At 33.7% G+C, this 15764-nt stretch overlaps 1 protein-coding gene across 1 annotated transcript in view; it reads left to right on the top strand.

Moving 5' to 3' along the window:
* LOC114328561 (zinc finger protein 664-like) overlaps positions 1–15764 on the top strand; it is a 70917-nt gene that overhangs the window by 12760 nt on the left and 42393 nt on the right. The window lies entirely within an intron of this gene.

Below are 15764 nucleotides of genomic sequence, written 5' to 3'. Positions count from 1 at the left end.
AGCATAGTTCCGCGGGTTGCGTGGTACCAGGGCCCGGGCCCCACAGGGGCCCGCTCTAGCGCCCTTTTTGCTTCTTTTGTTTCTAACTTGATATGGACATTTTGAACCACACAAGTATTTACACAGTACACACTAGAAAATCTAACTGCCTAATAAATTTTAATTTGTGTGTAGGGTACTTATAAATAAAACCGAAGAATACCTACCAATATCAAAATCAAAAATTTAAAAACAATATTTATTAAGAAACACAGGGTGGATAAGTCCGGAATTGGATGAACTAACTAATTCTAAGCAACTTTTTTTCTATACCGTTTTTTCAATAAGTCAATACTTTTCGAGTTATTTGCGATTAAAAATGTTTATTTTTCAACAAAAAACCACGTTGCAGGCGGTTTTTCGCAAATCACTCAAAAAGTAAGTATTTTATCAAAAAAATATTAGCAAAAATATAGCTTATAAAAAAGTGAAAAAAATGGTGTATGTATAAGTTCTGTAGACCCAGTAGAAGCACAGTTGTAGCTAATGAAAAGTGAGTTCTTACTAGTCAAATTCCAAATCGAATATTTTAACGTGAAATAATCAAAAAGTCAAGCACTTTTCGGGGAAAACTCAAATTTTTTAAAGTATTTGAAAAAAGCTTTATTTTTGTTTTTTAAAAAAGTTTCTAACATCAAAAGTAAGTTACTTACGATCAAAAGAATGTTAATTCATTTTTTTTGTTGGTAAAAAAAATCGCGAAAATCACTCCCAATTAGCATCAAAAATTAAATTAATCGTTACCGCTTCAGAAATTACTTTTTATTTTTTTTAATAAACATTAAATTTTAATGTTTATTAAAAACTTTGATATACAATGTGTGTTTTTATTGGATGAGCGGCCCTGCATTCCAACTGGAACCAGGGCCCGCTGATCTATCAGTACGCCACTGGCTATTTTAGTTGACTAACACAAAAATTTTTGAAATCACCTTATTTTAAGTTAAATAATTTTGCAAGTACCATCTAATCTGTTTTATGCAAGTACATTGTTCGGCTACAATGTGGTTCCTTTTACGTACCAATATATGTGGCCTGCGGTAAATTGGTTAAGACAATATAACTGGGACGGAGGGCCCATATTCCGGTTGCATATTAGTTTTTATTTCGCCAAAATGACTTATTTTCTCAGTAACAATTTATATCTTTACGAAAGGTCTTGGGGGCCCCAGCTTAGCCCGGGCCTCCGCTTCCAATGACATTTTAGGGTTTATTACGCCAAAATAACTAATTTCCTAGGTAATAATTTAAATTTTTATGTTCGGGGGCCCCAGCTTAGCCCCCTCAGCTTTATGTTGAGGTCTAGGGTGCATCAGTAAGGTCTTTTTAAAATTGTGTCATTTGAAACTATTTCGTTGGGATCAGCTTTTAAAATACATATTTTTATTTTCCTCGTTAAAATCTATGCACAGCCAAACAAACGAAAGCCCCTGCGGGGCCCGTCTTGGCCGGTGGCTCCGGATGCCCCAATGGTAGGTACGGCCCTGAGTCTGGGTAAATTGGTTAAGGTTAAGACAAAGTAGCTGGGACTGGGGGCCGCTATTCCGGTTGCATTTTAGTTTTTATTTCACCAAAATAACTAATTTCCTCAGTAACAATATATATCTTTACGAAATGCAGCTTTTATTATATAAATATATTATGGGGGCCCCAGCTTAGCCCGGGCCCCTCTTCCAATGGCATTTTAGGTTTGATTACGCTGAAATAACTAATTTCTAAGTGTTAATTAAAATTTTATGTTAAGATCTCGGGAGCCACAGCTCAGCTCAGGCCTCAGGGGCCCCTTCTAAGGGTTCGGTTCAAATTGCATTTTAGCCGAAAATACTAATTTCTCCAGTGAAAAATTAAAACTTTATGTCCAGTTCTAGGATGCCCCTGTAAGGTCTTTTTAAAATTGTGTCATTTGAAAATATTTCGTTTGGATCGACTTTTAAAATACATATTTTTCCTTTCCTCGTTAAACTCTATGCACGGTCATTAAAGGGGCACCTGCGGGGCCCCCCTTGGCCGGGGGCCCCGGGTCACTGCCCCGGTTGCCCCAATGGTAGTTACGGCCCTGCTTCAGGAGGCTGCAACTTCAGACTAACAATTTTTCAGACCTAGATCCCATGGACTTTTTTAATTTACGCACTGAGAACTATCATTGACCAAAATTTCGTAAATTTGCCTGGGACTACTTTTCCATAAGGAGTATTGCGGGGTCCTTTTATACTTCTTCACAAGAGTTAATATGGAAAAAAATCATGGATGGTATAGGCTAGTAAAGTTCTCGAGATCACTTAAACCTAACCTGTTATGCTGGCCCTCGCACCTTACAGGTTTATAAATAATAAAGAGAGCTATGTGTCACTCTTCCGAACTTTCACATAGCAAATACTAACCATCAAAGTAAAATTCGCTAGTATAAAATGTTCGGGTGTGACAAGCTTGAACAAGTTTGAACCATCTTACTGTTTGAGCAATAATTATGTAAAGCAGCTTCTTATGTGTCCACTACACTTCCATACTAGTAGCCCAATAACTGACCGTTTTGTAGTGTAATTTTCAGGGGCAATTCCGAATTGCATGAAAATTTGGATTTAGGTTCTACTTACCCTCCACTTCAGAGTAGAATTTGTGCCGTTGGTTGCTTTTACTTGGGGGGTGACAGTCACCCCTTCTCGGGGTGAAAAAACATACACTCAAGCTAAGCCCCGAAATGGATAAAATGGCTGATAAGCAACTTTGTTCTATAGAGCTTTTTATGTATGTCAATACTTTCCGAGTTATTTGCGATTGAAAATGTTTATTTTTCAACAAAAAAACTACGTTTTCAGACGGTTTTTTGCAAATAACTCAAAAAGTAAAAAACTAAAAAAATGGTGTATCAGCAAAGTCTATAAACCGAGTAAAAGCAAAGTTGTAGCTCATGAAAAATAAATTCTTATTCGTCTAATTCCAAGTCGAACATTTCAACGTGAAATCACTGAAAAATTAAGCAATTTTTGGGAAAAACTTATTAACATTTTTTAAAGTATTTAAAGAAAGCTTTAAATGTTAAAGCTTTCTTTAAATGTTTAGCTGTTACAAGTTATGCTGAAAAAAAATTGGCACCTTTTTTTGGTAAAAACAATCGCTAAAGTACCCTGTATTTAGCACTCTAAATAAAATTAATCGTTACTGCTGTACAATTTACATTAAATGTATGTATTTTGTTTATATCAGGGGTTCCCAACCTTCTAGCAACTGAGTACCACCTGAAGTATTTTGAAGATTTTGGCGTACTACCAAACACCGGGGTGGGCTGGAATGGAAGGAAGCCCCCTGAATCTATTTTTTTAGAAACATATTGACCATCAGAAACATAACCATTGGCTTATTTTATTTTAATTAAATAACTAATATTACTTTTTATTTAATGATTCATTCACTTTTCCAAGCTTTTATCAAGACAACAATAAATAAAATTACCTATTTGTCAATTATGTTTACTAATTTTTATTTAAAAATATAAACATATATGCGTTTTTTAAAATAAAATTTTGACAATAAAGTAAAAATAGAACAATAATTAAATGATCAATTGACTTACCTTAAGGAAAATTGATCCATATTATATGAGTATTGCCGTTCGAAGAATTACAATAACTACTTGTAGTCACAATTTTTTCTTAGCGCGGTTATCACGATTTTAAAGCAAATTCCTTGAGTACGGCTCGTACTTTCTCCTCAACAGCTGCCATGGTCCAGAATCCGATCTTCGATTTTCTTTACTACAATTTTGCTGAAAATTCTAGATCACCCTGTACGGGTGGGGTTATAGGTTGGGTTTGTAATTCTTCGAACGGCAATACTCATATAATATGGATCAATTTTCCTTAAGGTAAGTCAATTGATCATTTAATTATATCTCGTATTGCCGTTCTCGAATTACAATAACTACTTGTAGATGTTCAAAGAATAAGATCTAGTATTTTCTACAACTTATATTTTTGCAACACCAAAAACATATAACATAATTAATAAGTAGGATATACTTGAACTTAAAATTAGTTACAACTGGAATCCACCGACTCTAAGATCCCTTCAGCCAATGCTGCAGGATCATCTGACAGGGGTAGATTATAAAATTTCGCAAAAATATTAGATTTTTGCGTCCAGCCAGCTCTAGACCTAATAACCTCAATGGAAACTCCTGCCCTACAGGCTGCCGAAGTGGCTGCGTGTCGAGTACTGTAACCCGAAAATTGAGTAATATCAATGCCACTAGCCGCCAGAGTAAGCTTAATCCATTTTCTTAGTCTCTGTGTAGATACTGGACGATAGGGTTTATTAATAAACTTACGTGCATAGAAATCGGCCCACCTAAAAATTTGGTCATTTTTGAAGTCTCGTATTTCCTAAACCTGTTGGCCGATTTAAGTGATTTTTTTAATATCTTATAGCCTTATTCTTCAACAATACTGATGTAATAATATTACTGCTAAATAGGTAAGTGTTATTTTATACCGGGTGTAACAATGATAGTGTGTTTTTTCCTCAAAGTTCGGAACACCCTGTGGAATATTCTAGCGTATATAAAATATTGAAATTAAAACTCAACTGTAGCCTTAGGCTTTCTTAACATTTTGCTTTTTGATTCATTCGCTTATGTTCCCGATAATAAAAAAGTTAGGTATTTTAACAACTAGCAACGTTCTTCATCAATACAGCGTGTTTAAAAATAAGTGCGACAAACTTTAAGGGGAAATTCTGCATGAAAAATAATGACCGTTTCATTTATAAACATATGTCCGCAAATGCTTCGTTTTCGAGATACGGAATGTTGAATTTTTTTTACAAACTGACGATTTATTTACTGCTCTAAAACCGGTTGAGGTATGCAAATGAAATTTGGTGGGTTTTAAGAGGTAGTTATTGCGCATATTTGACATACAATTAAGAATTTTATATTCACCATTGGCGTGCATACAGGTCATATTACCCGTATGCACGCCAATGGTAAATATACAATTCTTAACTGTATGCCAAAAAATGCGCAATAATTACCTCTTAAAACCTACCCAATTTCATTTGTATATCTCGTGCGGTTTTAGAGCAATAAATAAATCGTCAGATTGTACGAACAAATTCAACATCCCGTATTTCTGAAACGAAGCATTTGCGAACATATGATTATAAACCTAACGGTCATTATTTTTTTTTGCAAAACTACCCCTTAAAGTTTTTTTTTTTTGGCCTTAGGTTCAAGACCTATTTAGCGAGACAATTTATTAATAAGTAAAAAACTACATTTTATAATAATATATACATATAAATACAGTAAAATAATAAAAATAATATATAGTTTATGCCGGTGAATTTCCATTACGCACATTCACTAGATTTCCTAACCTTCCCATTGGAAACACTATTGAAGATTGTACAACAAGGAATAACATGGACACACGCTTCACGCTAAGGTGCCCGTCATAGCGACTTTTTTTTTAACAGACAATACAGGCAACGGTTAAAGGTAAATAACATAAAAGGAAAGACAGTAGGAAAATACAACTACAGCCCTAAGGCTACGGCTCCACGGGCGGGAAATTGACGCTAGCAGTAGCAGTAAAATGAACTTAAGGTTCCGCGGAACGGAATGGGAATAGCCGAACTGTACCGACTACAGGACTTGTGCGTAGTCGGTTCAGTTCGGCTATTCCCATTCCGTTCCGCGGAACCTTAAGTTCATTTTACTGCTACTGCTAGCGTCAATTTCCCGCCCGTAGAGCCGTAGCCTAACATTTCGCATTCACGCAACACTGTTTGAAGAGGAGGTTTAAATTTTCCGTTTGGTCCGTTTGAAGAATTCCCATAAAGTTGTTCTAATGGTTGGGTTACGACTGCTTAAATATAGGAGAGAAGCGACGTTCAATAGTAATATGATTTTTTGTTGGGAGATGGCTTCAAATAAAATTTTTATTGCTTCTTGATTATACCGACACTGGAACATCCAGTGGTTAAGGTCATCAAAACTGCCGTCACATTCACATGTATCTGTTTCCGATAGTTTTATTTTATACAGGTATGAGTTTACTGTAGCATGTCCAAGAAGGCATCTAACGTACATGGTGTAAATTTTTCGAGAGATGGGACTTCTGTCGCTTAGAAGAGAAGACGGAAGAGTTGGATATATATTGCAATATGTATTTTTGCTACTGTTAGTAAAGGATTGCCACTCAATTTCCCAACTAAGTCTAACGTGTTTTTTCCTAGCTGCAACTATATCTCATTTGGGCAACTCATTGTATTCTAGGCCCACTAAAATGGCGTCTTTAGCAAAATGGTCCACTTTCTCATTGCCTGAAATATTAGAGTGACCTTTTACCCACACAAAGCAAACATTTCTTCTTAGCAAACTTAGGAGCCTTATCTTGTCAAGTGCATCTACAATTAATCTGTTGCTATATATGTGTTTAGAGAAGTGTCTTAATGCTAGGAGGACGGATTGTGAGTCGGACGGAATTATATACCTTTCGAAATTTAATGTGGTATTAACTATCCAATCCAATGCCTTGACAATGGCTACCAGTTCAGCTGTGAATATTGAGCAATCTGATTTTAATTTATACTGAAAATAATCCTGAGTATTTTCTATATAAAAGGCACAGCCCACAACAGCAGACGATTTTGAGCCATCGGTATAAATTTTACAAGAGTGGTTAGACTGAATCTTATCCTGTACTACTAAATTTTCGTGAACAACCGAACTATGTGAAGGAATTATTACAATAGGTTTATATTCATACAGTATGTCATAATTAGAGCAAAAAAATGGAATCCCTTCTCCATTAAATGAATAATGTGATAGGTTGGGAAAAGCAATAGATAGGGTCGGAGAGTTTTTATTTGCCCACCATTTGTTTGTTAGATTTTCAACAGAGAGGCAAGATATTTTCTGTAACAGGCTGTTTTGTTTATTAAACTCGCATTTAAGAATAAATTTTTCTGCCAACAATAGGCGTCTTAAATGTAATGGAGGCTCGTTACATTCTGCCAGAATAGCTGGTGTAGGAGTAGATTTGAGGGCTCCTAGGACTAACCTTAAGGCTTTGAATTGAATTCTATCCAGTTTAATCAAGCGAGATTTTGTCGCAGATCCATACAGAAAACTTCCATAATCCAAAATTGATCTGGTATATGCTCTGTAAAATAATAAGTTTATTTTCGGGTCTGCTCCCCAATCGTATCGATTAACTGCATTAAGAATATTGAGGCTTTTTTCACATTTGTTAATGCAGTTATTAATATGCTCATTCCAGGTTAATTTAGAATCCAAGGTAACACCTAGGTATGTAAAACTATTATATACAGGGATCTCCAGCTGTGATAGTTCTAAATTACTAATCCCTTAAAGTTTGTCGCACTTATTTAGAAACACCCTGTATTGATGAAGAACGTTGCTAGTTGTTAAAATACCTAACTATTTTATTATCCAACATAAGCGAATGAATCAAAAAGAAAACTTAAGAAAGCCTAAGGCTACAGTTGAGTTTTAATTTCAATATTTTATATACGCTAGAACAGCGGTTCTCAACCTTTTTGAGTGATGTACCACCTACAGTTATTTTTATTATTTTTGGTACCACCTATATTTTTAAATTGTATTATCAATACTTACTAAGTACTACTATTTTAATTTTTTCTATGTTTTGTGTACCACCGCCAATAATGATATGTACCACCAGTGGTACATGTACCACAGATTGAGAACCTCTGCGCTAGAATATTCCACAGGGTGTTCCGAACTTTGACGAAAAAACACACTATCATTGTTACACCCGGTATAAAATAACACTTACCTGTTCAGCAATAATATTATTACAGCGATATTGTTGAAGAATAAGGCTATAACATATTAAAAAAATCACTTAAATCGGCCAACAGGTTTAGGAAATACGAGACTTCAAAAATGACCAAATTTTTAGGTGGGCCGATTTCTATGCACGTAAGTTTAGTTAAGATTAAGAAATCCGTATCTGTCGGGCGAAGATCTTTGGTAACTTGAACATATTGATCATATCAATGACAGAGGCCAAGAAGAGAAAAGCATTTTCTCTAAAGTATGGAATAACCGATAATGGTTGAAAATTTTTTGAAGATGAGGTTTTTATTTTATCCGGAATTCTGATTTCTAATCGGTCGGAAAAACTAATAATATTTTTAACCGGATACGTGTAAACGTATCAGTTTGGTATGGAGTCTATGACATGTAATTAACGCTAATAATGTGCGCAGCTTCATCGTTAATTGAGAACTAAAAATAGGTCTCAAGTAGTTTGGTACCTCGGTCCCGATGGCTTTTGATTATAAATACCTTTTAAAAAACGATTTCTAATATTTTTTCCGAATTTTCCACTGAAAAAATCAGGACTATGTTGCCGCATGTTGCGAATTAATAGTTGAATACGATGCGCCCTCTTGGAATTGAATGCTTAATAAGTCCAAAAACTAAATTTAATGAATATTGAAAAGGGTTGTGATTTCTTGTGCCGTAAAAATCCCACCATTAAAGTAGATATACTAATTGAATGCTTAATAGCATGAAGTCCTAATGTTGGAACACCTCGTCTGTGAAAAGCTTCCCGCATAAAATTCCAGCCTCCAGGGAAAGGTTCTGCCAAAGCGGATGGCAATCGTAAGAAGTTTACGGAAAGTTGGGTATCATGGCTGGGTATTCAAGCAAGGAAAGACTACTATTCCCTGGTCTTTTTCAGCAATTATCTTTTGTAAGCATTTTAATACAAGATTAAATGGTGTGAAGGCATAGAAGAATTCACCCTTCCAAGAGATGGTAAAAGCATCTACAGTGGCAGAAGCTGGGTCCGGTTTCCAAGAGACATATCTAATACATTTTGTATTTAACTGTTTAGCAAATAGGTCAATAGTGGGTATACCCAAATAGTGACATATCTCCTGGAAAGTGTAACTAGTTAATTCATATTCTGTATTAATAAAAGTTGAACGAGATTCCCTATCTGCGTGGACATTATCTTTAGTATTAATATATGAAGCAACTAAGAAAATATCTCTGTTTTCGCACCACAGCCAAATTTCTCTTGTGATCTTATTATGATTTTTAAACCTTACACTACCCATACGATTAATACAGGCTATGGCTGTCACATTATCAATTCTAAGCAAAATATAACAGTTTGATAATTCTGAAGCAAATGATCGAAGTGCGTTAAATGCTGCTATTAATTCCAAATAATTAATATGTTTTACTTTCTCACGTTTATACAATGGGCACCCTAACCTGTTAGAGATGCATCGGTAAAAGTTTCAAGAGCTGAAACTGAACTTGTCACTAGAGGCATACCATTATTTTGTGTTAAATTTTGGTGCCACCAGTACAACTCAGATTTAATACAGTCTGAAAGTAATAGGATTGACTGATAATTATGAGTAATATAACGTAATGCTAAATGCTTTTTCCTTTCTAAAATTTTTAAATGAACCCAACCGTATTTAACTGTGGGACAAGCAGCTACGAATTTTCCTATTAGTTGAGCTGAGATTAGAATTGATGATCTATCTTTTGGTAATATTTTTTCAATTTTGGCCAGAATAAGAGTCATCTTTTCTGCTGGTAAGAATACTTTAAATAATATGGAGTTATATACAAAGCCCAGAAAAGTACATATCTGTGAAGGTACTAAAAACACTTTTCTTTAAATTAAGTAAAGAAGCCTAAGGATTCCAGAAGATCTTTTGTAACCTGGCAATATTTCCTAGCAGTCTCGACAGCTTTGCTAATAATGAGTGTGTCATCTAAGTAAATAACACAGATTATGCCGATAGACCGTAAAAATTTTACTACTGGCTTCATTACCTTTGTAAACACAAATGGCACTGTACAAAGGCCGAAAGATAGACAATTAAATACAAAATATGAGACCTTAAAAACAAAGGACAACTATTTTCTAAATCTTTTTAATAGCCTCCTCTAATCTAGATAACTCTTTTAATGCATAACATGATTTTGATAAAAAAGTTTGTACTGGTTTTTTCTAAATGGAATCTTATATCCAGAAATCCAAGAAAGAATAGTATGATCATCAGTGATTAAAGCCCACTTATCTAAATAATTAGAAAGGCAGCCAGCGTAATTTGTAGTTATCGGTCTTGTTGACTGATTTGGTTCTTCTGTTAACGTCGTACATGTGTACCTTTATAACGATACCTCCCCTCCTCATTTTTCATACGCGATCGGGGCTGCGAGTGCCGGAAGTTTAAAGACGTTGACACCTGAAGGACCAGATTTAGGTTGATTAGATTTATGTGCAACCAGAGCTTTCGAAGCAAGGTACTGTGGAGTCTTACCCTTCTTCTTAACCTTAATGGTGGATCCCAAACGTTGTGCTTCATTCAAACTTTTTAGATGGTCCGGAAAAGACCTTCCAAACAAAAGTCTTCTATTGGACAAGCATCTAAAATTTTCTTTACCCCGCTGTCTAAAAAAGAAAGAATACTGTGACGCCGATGTAAGGATAGGGCGTGGAAAACATCTGAAAATATTTTATATTGTTCAATAAGCGGAATCGCTATCACACTTATACCAGCCGCTAACTGGGATTGTAATTTCTTTAGAAAAGTATCCTGTTTTAAAGCATTTATATCCAAACAAGACTTGATTTCTGGATTAATCTCCGGTGGCAGAAGTGCTGTACAATTAGCAATGACAGAATAAGAATTTATTGCGGTGTTTCAAGATTTTTTATCAATTTCTTTAAGAAGGAAGAAGGAAACCAGAAAGAAGAGCTGCTACATAAGCGTGTATTTCAGGACCTTTAGTAGCTGATGATTGGGTACTTAGCAATGATAAAATGTTTTGTGCACCATCACTAGCCAAATCACCTTGCACAACAGGAGTCGATGCCACCAAATTTATAGATGCATCTGAACCCGAGTCCCTTCCTGTTTCCTTATTGGAGTCATTTTCAGAGAAGCCTGTAAAAAACCATTTCAAAACGATAATAAAAATAATAATTAATCTTTAACCGTCGCGCGGCGTCTTTTAACAGAAATATTATTAAAACAATAAACAAAATTCCATAAATAGGTCGCCCACTCGTCATCATAATTTCATGTGAAAACGTAACTTGGAGCGATAAGCGAACAAAAATAAAGTCCCTAACGGTATTCATGTGAATAGCGTACAAGAAAGACCTTCTATTATTAGACTTCATTTGAAAGTATGTACTAAATCAGAATCCGTTCTAATAAAAATAATAATTACTTTTGAACCGGCGTCTTCTAACAGAAATGTTAATAAAACAATAATCAAAATTCCATAAATAGGTTAACCACTCATCATCGTTTCATGTGAAACGCGACAAGTGAACGAAAATAGAAATTCTTAAAATACGGTTATTTATGTGAATACCGTACTTAAGAAAGATCTTCTATTATTAGACTTCATTTGAAAGTACTAATTGATAGGTTATTATAGAGATTTTAGTACAATATTGTACTGAACAAAAAACACATTTTTAATACGTTATTCATGTGAATATCGTACTAAAAACAAAAATATATAAGACATCCTTTTTAGACTTCATTTGAAAGTACTAAATAGGATATTATAGAGATTCATATGAATCCTGTTTTGTGTATTACAATATGTAAACACTATTACTTAATAAGAAATACAATAAGAAAAACAAAATATTTATTTTGTTTCCTGCAGGAACCTAAAAAAAAGATTATTAATTTACTTACTGGGGTCGTCTAATAATTCCAATAACTTCTTTAGTTTTCTTTTCACAATATCACACTGTCGAATATCACAACACAATAAATACGTCTAACATGAGCGCACGAAAAAATTGTAGTAAAGAAAATCGGAGATCGGATTCTGGACCATGGCAGCTGTTGAGGAGAAAGTAGGAGCCGTACTCAGGGAATTTGCTTTAAAATCGTGATAACCGCGCTAAGAAAAAATTGTGACTACAAGTAGTTATTGTAATTCGAGAACGGCATAATACGAGATATAATTATGCTCATTATGATTTATTACTCATAGCTATACAAAAACATAGTGCAGTGTTATAAAATTATTTGTAAAGACTATCATCCAAAAATAATACAAATCAACGAAAATCAACATTAGTCATTGTTAGTCTGTTTCTATTTTTATTTAGATAAAATATTGTATGAAACTGTGCGTGAAGTACTTTTTGCGAACTTACGCGATTTATAGCACTCTGTCCGTTGTCGCTCGTGCTCTAAAAATAGCGTGCGTTCGCAAAAAGCATACTTCACGAGATGTTTCATAAATAACTATTTTAAACACTTGTATGTAAAAAGTATTATGTAAAAGTTTAAATGTATTTTTCCCGAAAAGTGCTTCATTTTTTGGTTATTTCACGATGAAATATTCGATTTGAAATTGGAAGAATAAAAATGTATTTTCATGAGCTACAAATTTGCTTTTATTGGATCTATAGACTTTATGAATACACAGTTCTGTTCGTTTTCTTCTAAGCTACATTTTTGCTAAAAATATCTTGTTAGTAAAATACAATAGAACCTTGATTATCCGGGCTGCGGATTATCCGTGCTATGATTTTCTATTACTGAAATTGCATTTTTTAGGTTTTATCAAAATAAAGTTACCATAAATCACTCAACGGGAACTCTATATAATAATAATAATAATAATAATATCGTCTTTATTATTTCTTCAATATAGAAATGTGCATTTTTATATAAAACATAATAAGTATATTATTTTCAGAAATAAAGGGCGAAGTTCATTTTCTGAAATGTCGCCATTTACAGAAAATGTTCTTCCACTTAACCCGACATATGCTGACGATATGCTGAGAGGGACTCATAATGAACGATTTATTTTGTCTTTTATCTTTTTATGGTAGGTACATAATATGTATGTATATGGTAATTACATTGTATGTACATTATATACGTACTATATTATAAACATATGTATAAGAAATACACATTCAGATTATCGGTGCTTTTCAATTATCCCTGCCACGTCCGGTCCCATGGAGCACGGATAATCGGGGTTCTACTGTATTTTCTTTTTGAGTTATTTGCGAAAAACCGTCTGAAAACATAGTTTTTTTGTCGAAAAATAAACATTTTCAATCGCAAGTAACTCGAAAAGTATTGACTTAAGTAAAAAACTCGATAGAACAAAAGTTGCTTATAATCAGTCAATTTATTCATTTCCGGGTTTATCTTGAACGTATGTTTTTTTCACCCCCGAGAAGGGGTGACTGTTACCCCCCAAGTAAAAGCAACCAACGGCACAAATTCAACTTTGAAGTGGAGGGTAAGTAGAACCTAAATCCAAATTTTCATGCAATTCTGAGTTACCCCTGAAAATTACACGGTATCGCAGTGTTTCCCGTTAATTTACTGGGCTATAGTGAAAAAACTGAGTTCGTATCTATACATTAAGTGCGATACACACACTTGTCAAATTTTGTTTAATTAGTTTTTCAAGTAGTCGTCAAACCACCAAGTCTACCAATGTTCACTTACATATTATAGATCATTATGTATATCTGGATTAAATAAAAATTAGTATATATATATATATATATATATATATATATATATATATATATATATATATTACTATATTACAATATTACCTAACTGCTTTATATATATATATATATATATATATATATATATATATATATATATTGTTAAGATATGTAAAATTTGAATTAATATGGTTTCGATCTTAATATTTTAGAAAAGTTAAAACATATAATAAAAATATACCAAAATTCATTTCGAAGAAATGAAAATCAATTATCTTTGGATGGCCGTAGGTAAACAAAATTTAAATAGGGATTAAGTATTTTCTTTGTACAGTTAGTATGATAAGGAAGTGGTTATGTGTTTGGACAATGAGACCGGGTTAGGGAACAATTGTATTTAGAAATTTAAATGAATGTAATCTCCTTAAAAACCGATTGGCATGTAATTAGTTTTAGGAAATTTCTAATGGTAGGAAAAGTTGGTGTTGAATCAGACATTGACAATTTGGAATTTAATTCTTTGGAATCGTTGTCAGTGGACTTTCATAATTTTTTACATAATTTAATTTTACGGTAGAATAATTTTTTCAACGTTACTGTTTAGTGCTGGCCTTTAAACGAATGTGATTCTAGACGATAGTTGTTAAATGATCGTCAAGTCGAATAGTGGTGATCTCTGAGAGTCTCCTGAAGTAGTAAGGCAGATAAATGAATAGCTGTGAGTTTGTTGAAATAAGTGTCCTGACGGAGGCTCATCACGTAAAGCATTGTAAGTTATATTGTTCTACTTATATTCCAAGAGTCACCGTTGCATGCCGGAACGAGAAATAGATTCAGTTTATTGAGAGGAGAAAAGGCTAGCATTGTTTTTTGAAAGATACGTGCATCTGTAGGGGGTCATTGATGACAATAGGCTTGCAATAGTTTGTTGCGAGATTGCTGACTACATAGGGGGCTGCTAAGAGTAAATTGTAGGCGACCAGAGACAAGAATTTGGACAACTCCTCATCCGAGAGACAGTTTTATTTTTTTTTGTAGAATTATTCATAACGCAAATTTCAATAAGTACTTTAGATAGTGGTAGGAGTATTTCAATAATCAGAATAGGAGATATTATTTTTAGAGGATATTTTGAGGGTGAATTTATTTCAATAGATGTTTTTGTACCATATATGTGTTTTATTCCGTTAGTCTTTGACCTTATTTATCATATGTAAAGCAAAGGAGATATTGAAGCACGAGAATATAAAACCCTGAGATTAGAGCATTAAATAGTGTGATTAAATCATAAGTGCATCATTAAAATTAAATTTAATTAATTAATTAATTATCTAATCAATTGCTTTGAGCACACCGATCTTTGAATATCACATTAACTGGAGCCCAGAACGTGGTGGCTTAAAAAATATCGCAGCTTTGCATTTGATGGTAGGGAAAGAGATAAGGAATAACTACAGGTGATCCAGAGATAATTTGACAATTTTTCCAGGTGTAAAAATATTTTTGATTTATGGATTGATCGTGGGTAGTTGATATTTACTGCTATTGAATTATTTAATATTTTTACCAATCGTACATTTGATATTTATTTTGAAATTTACTGATTGCATATTTGATATTTGTGGCGAAAATTTATTAAATTTGGGGAGAAATATTTGTCGTGTTCTGCAACTTATAGAGTGTTGTAAAATTTCACATTTTGGCGGGGACAAAGAAAACAGTAACAAAAAGAAACAACATGTCGACCACAAGGAGGCAAAGCAAAATGCAAGAAAGCAGAGAGAATAACAGAGAAGAGGAAAAAATTGTTGAAGAAGGATTGGGTAATGAAGGAGATACAACGATTATGGAGAGAAAAGAACAGGAATTAACAGGAATAGAGAAACTATTGCAACTGATGCAACTCCAATCACAACAAATGGATAGAAATCAACAGGAAACAAAAAGGACAATTCAAGAAAATCAACAGGAATCAAAACGAGCCATGGAAGAAACACAACAAAAAATAGAGAAAAATCAACAGGAAGCAAAACGAGCCATGGAAATAACACAACAAAAAATGGAAGAAACACAAAGAGAAATATCACAGAGAATAGAACAGAAATTGGAAGAGAATGATGGCAAATTGGAAAAGCGTTTGGAAAAATATGAAAATGAAGTGAAAGCCTGTTTAGAAAAAGTTAG

The sequence above is a fragment of the Diabrotica virgifera genome, chromosome 7 (assembly GCF_917563875.1).
Source record: "Diabrotica virgifera virgifera chromosome 7, PGI_DIABVI_V3a".
Taxonomy (NCBI): Eukaryota; Metazoa; Arthropoda; class Insecta; order Coleoptera; family Chrysomelidae; genus Diabrotica; species Diabrotica virgifera.
The sequence above is the reverse complement of the archived record's forward strand: the minus strand, read 5'-3'. Positions and strand labels throughout refer to the sequence as shown.